The following is a 5,387-nucleotide window of genomic DNA, read 5'->3' on the forward strand; positions in this document are numbered from 1 at the left end:
ACAAGTCCACAAACTTTTGGAAAATGGTTGGGTTCAAGAGAGTCTTAGTCCTTGTGCCATGCCGGTAATCTTAGTACCAAAGAAAGATGGCACATGACGCATGTGTACCGATTGTCGTGCTATTAATAACATTACCATCAAATATAGACATCCTATACCTAGACTTGATGATATGTTAGATGAATTGCATGGTGCATGTGTATTTTCCAAAATTGACTTAAAAAGTGGTTATCATCAAATTCGGATTAGAGAGGGCGATGAATGGAAAACGGCTTTTAAAACCAAGTTTGGCCTTTATGAATGGTTAGTTATGTCATTTGGCCTAACTAATGCCCCTAGTACTTTCATGAGATTGATGAACCATATTTTAAGACACTTCATTGGAAAATATGTGGTTGTTTACTTTGATGATATTCTTGTGTATAGCTTGAACATGCATGATCATATTGAGCATCTCAAGAGTGTTTTACAAGTCCTAAGAGAAGAGAAGTTGTTTGCTAACCTAGAAAAGTGCATTTTTTGCCAAAGTGAGGTTACTTTCTTAGGATTTGTAGTAAGTGCACAAGGTGTTAAAGTAGATGAAGAAAAGATTAAGGCTATAAGGGATTGGCCAACACCTAAAAGCATGAATGAGGTTAGGAGTTTTCATGGTCTTGCTAGCTTCTATAGGCGTTTTGTGCCTAATTTTAGTACTTTGGCCGCTCCTTTGAATGAGATTGTTAAGAAAAATGTTGCATTTAAGTGGGGACAAGATCAAGAAGATGCATTTACTAATTTAAAGGAAAAATTGATGCATGCACCTATCTTGGCCTTGCCTAACTTTGCAAAAACTTTTGAAATTGAATGTGATGCATCTAATATTGGAATAGGGGCTGTTTTGCTACGAGAAGGTCATCCAATTGCATATTTTAGTGAGAAATTGAGTGGAGCACACTTGAACTATTTCACTTATGATAAGGAACTATACGCTTTAGTTAGAGCATTGCATACTTGGCAACATTATTTGTTTCCTAAGGAATTTGTGATACATAGTGATCATGAATCCTTAAAGTATCTAAAAGGGCAAGGTAAGCTAAATAAGAGACACGCAAAATGGGTTGAATTCTTAGAACAATTTCCATATGTCATCAAACACAAGAAAGGGAAAGCTAATGTGGTAGCCGATGCACTTTCAAGGCGGGACTCAGTAATCTCCACTCTTCAAACTAGGCTTCTTGGTTTTGATAATATTAGAAATTTGTATGCCTTAGATGTTGATTTTGCTTCTCTTTTTCATGGTTGTGAACGTATGGCACATGCCTCTTATTATAGACATGATGGTTATTTGTTCAAGGGCACTAGACTATGCATTCCTAAGTGTTCATTGATAGAATTGCTCGTGAGAGAGGTGCATGATGGTGGTTTAATGGGTCATTTTGGGGAACATAAGACTCTTGACATGTTGCATGAACATTTTTATTGGCCTAAAATGAAGCATGATGTGCATTTAATTTGTTCTAGGTGCATAGTTTGTAAGAAGGCTAAATCTAAAAGCATGCCTCATAGTTTGTATACCCCTCTTCCTATTCCTTCATCTCCTTGGGTTGATTTGTCCATGGATTTTATGTTAAGGCTACCCAAGAACAAAAATGGTCGTGATAGCATTTTTGTTGTTGTAGATCGCTTTTCTAAGATGGCACATTTCATTCCTTGTCATAAAGTTGATGATGCAAGTCATATTGCAAACTTGTTTTTCAAAGAGGTTGTAAAATTGCATGGTATACCTAAATCCATTGTTTCGGATAGGGATACTAAATTATTGAGTCACTTTTGGAAAACTTTGTAGGCTAAACTAGGTACAAAGTTGTTATTTTCCACTACTTGTCATCCTCAAACGGATGGACAAACCGAAGTGGTCAATAGAACTCTTGGCACCATGTTTAGAACATTTTTGCATGCAAATCCAAAGGCTTGGGAAGAGTGTTTGCCATTTATTGAATTTGCATATAATAGAGTTCCACATGGGACCACATCATTTTCTCCATTTGAGGTTGCATATGGTTTTAACCCACTAACTCCACTTGATTTGCTTCCTTTACCTCTTAGTGATGATGTTTTGCATAGGGATGCTGAAGAAAAAGTCAAGTATGTCAAGGACCTACATGCTAAAGTAAAGACCAATATTGAGACAAAAATGGAACACTATGCAAAGAATGCCAACAAAACTCGAAAGAGAATGATCTTTGAACCCGGTGATTGGGTTTGGGTTCACTTAAGGAAGGAGAGGTTTCCCTCTTTAAAGAAATCCAAGCTTCAACCAAGGGGTGATGGCCCCTTCAAGGTGTTGGAGCGGATACATGATAATGCATACAAGATAGACCTTCCTGGTGAGTATCAAGTTAGTGCTACATTTAATGTTAGTGACTTGTCTCCTTGTGATGTAGGTGAAACAATTGATGAGGAGCTGAATTTGAGGACAAATTCTCTTCAAGAGGGAGGGAATGATGTGGACCAACCCTACATGAAGGTTAATGAGCTTCGAGAACTAGGAGCGGGACCATTGACTAGAGGGAAGACTAGGAAGCTAAAAGAACAATTAGAGAAACAAATTGTTAATTTCCTTAGTCTTAAGACATATGAAAAGATTAATCCACATTATATTAATCTTATGGTCATAGAAATATCTTAAGACTTAATTTTAATTTTGGGATGTAATAATCATACCTTATAATTAGGAATTATGTTGACTTGTGTGTGCCTAAATATTTGGTAGCTTAGGCACCATGTTATTTTGTGTTAGGCTATATATGCCTTTTTATTGTAAGACAAAGGGGACTCATTTTTGAAAGAAAAAGAAACACTTAGTGTGAGATTAGAGAAATGCTCTCTAGGGTTCTTCTTTGAACCAAATATGGATCTTATCAAGAGCCTCCTACTCTTGTGGCGATTCTACCTTGATCTTATCATTCTTTGTTGTGGAGTGTGGCGATTTCTATCATTTCATTACTTCTTCATATTTTCTTCTTTTGTGTTTTTCATTCTTATTTGGTACTTTATTTGAAATTATCACTTGGATAGATCCTTCAAATCATATGGAAACACTCAAATCCATATCAAACCCTCTTTTCCTTTTCAAGCATCTATTGTATCTTAGGACATATGTTGCCCCTTATATTTGGACATATGTTCCCGTTGGGTGACAATCTTATCTAAAATATAGTGCCTTAAACCCTCAAGCAGTGTTATTATTGGTTTGTCTCTATGCTCCAATATTGCCTTGTTGAATGCCTCATACATATTGTTGACTTGTAGGTCACATATTGTCCATGTTCTAGGGGGAAGTTTCATCATATCTTTCCAAGCATCCTCATTCATGTCTTTCATTATGTTCATTGCCCTTTGTCATGCTGAAACTGTTGTTGCCTTAACTGCCAACCACAATACTTCTTTCATCTCTGCTCTATGGTATTTCTTCTTCCAATTTCCATAAAGATGTTTTACACATAGCCTATACTAAATACTAGCTCTTATATTCTGAATTGCAGGTACCAATCCCTGCAAGTAATGTAACCACTTCTAAATGGTGATGAAAATACATGTACAAAACAAAAATATCCTTACTACTGATATTTATACAACATATATAATAGAAAAGTTTAAAATATCCTTACTACTGATAATATAACCAATTTAAGATATTAATTAATTATTTGGATTTGATAATCGATTATGTACCAATGATTTCAAAATTGTGGTTCAGAAGGATCTGTTGCCAAATTGATTTTTTTTTGTTTGCAAAACTTTGTTGCCAAATTTATTGTCAGGCCTCCACTATAATCATTTATGGAGAAGTTTGAATGGCATCGAGAAAAGGCTTGGCTGAATTTTTTTTAAAAAAAAACATCATCAAGTAAGTGTATATACTATAATAGATTTATATAGTATTTTTCAAGGTTTTATTCTTAGTGAATGCAACTTTCCCAAATTAATTTGGTTTTTTAAGTCAAAATATTTTTATGCAAAAACAGTTTTAAAAGAAAATAACTGTGAGTGTGATTTATTTTATTTTAGAGAATTTTATTTCTATTAATCTTAAAATTACACAATACAAATCTTAAAAATACCATAAGCTTGATCTACTTTTCCACTTTGGCATATTTGTCAATCTACGACTTCTTTTTCCAATCATCAAAACAAAATTATAGTTGTTAAAGAATATATTCACTAAACAACTCATTATGTAACTTATATATATTAAAAAAAAATCAATTTCCTCATTATTGACGAATAGGGTTCGCTCCCTTTAAAATTACAAACTCATTCTCCCCCTTCACTTAGGGTTTTTGGTTTGGAGAGAGAGAGAAGAGGAAAATATTTTATTTAATTTTTTCATTATATCATTATTAACAACAACAATAAAAAGTCAAGATTAAAACACTAACACACAAAAAATCACATATACCACACGATATGTATAGCTCGCAGGTAGAAGAGAGAAGAGAGGGAAAATACCTAGAGTTCTTTAGTTAATAGACTCTCCTTGAGTATTAGAGCACTTTTTTGTTGAAGGTTTTGTGGGTGGAAGCCTTATGGAAGTTAAAAAATGGAGATAAAGTTTAGGATTTCAAAAGAAAATAGAGAAGGGAGAAGACAGAATTTTTGGAAAAAAAGAAGATAGTGAGATAACGAGGGAGGGGTCACGGGTTTTATGCTTTAATAGGGGAGAGAAAATAATTTTCTCTTTACATTAATGTAATCTACTCTATCGATTCTAAATTAGTCTTCAAAAGTTTCTAGCTACAAAAATTACCTACAATAATAATCAAAATTACTATTATTCTCTCGAGAAGAAATTACTCTGAGATAAATTCAAGTCCCAAACTAATAAAGAACGTAAATAAAAGGTTTGTCGAAATCTGAGTTAATTTAAAATTCTAAAACGGTAAAAATGTCCATCTGTTTCAAAGTCTGGAAATTTTTAGTTTGAGATTTCAAACATTTTTATGAAGAACAAAAAAAAAAATTATACTCCTAAAAATATAATGTAAGATCCATAGTTTTAAATTTTAATTTATGTATTTTAGTTGTTTTGGTATTGAACTACGAGGCTTCTTAATCAAGTTATTGATATTTTGTGTGTTTAATGCCCAAAAATATCTTTTGATGCCCCGATTAAAATTATTCGTCAATAAATAAATTAGGTTAAGTACGGTGAATTTTTTTGTCAAAGAATAATTTATTTATGTTACGAAGAATTTAATACCGGACAATTGGGTTAAAAATATCTCGGGTTGCTGAAAATTGTATCTGTCAATTGAGTTGCGACAAGAGTAGATATTTTTATCAAATAGTTTGAGAAGTTATGGGTGAAAAAGTAATTTTGATAAATATCTAGATATTTATATACA

General features: G+C 33.2%; 1 long non-coding RNA gene across 1 annotated transcript in view; it reads right to left on the reverse strand.

Moving 5' to 3' along the window:
* Positions 1-4,687, reverse strand: part of LOC113784438 (uncharacterized) — a 9,505-nt gene extending 4,818 nt beyond the window's left edge. Inside the window, exon 1 of the long non-coding RNA XR_012163731.1 lies at positions 4,492-4,687. This is a non-coding gene — a long non-coding RNA (uncharacterized lncRNA). The remainder of the gene's footprint in view (positions 1-4,491) is intronic.
* Between the last annotated feature and the right edge of the window lie 700 nt (positions 4,688-5,387).

The sequence above is a fragment of the Cicer arietinum genome, chromosome 6 (genome assembly GCF_000331145.2).
Source record: "Cicer arietinum cultivar CDC Frontier isolate Library 1 chromosome 6, Cicar.CDCFrontier_v2.0, whole genome shotgun sequence".
Classification (NCBI taxonomy): Eukaryota; Viridiplantae; Streptophyta; class Magnoliopsida; order Fabales; family Fabaceae; genus Cicer; species Cicer arietinum.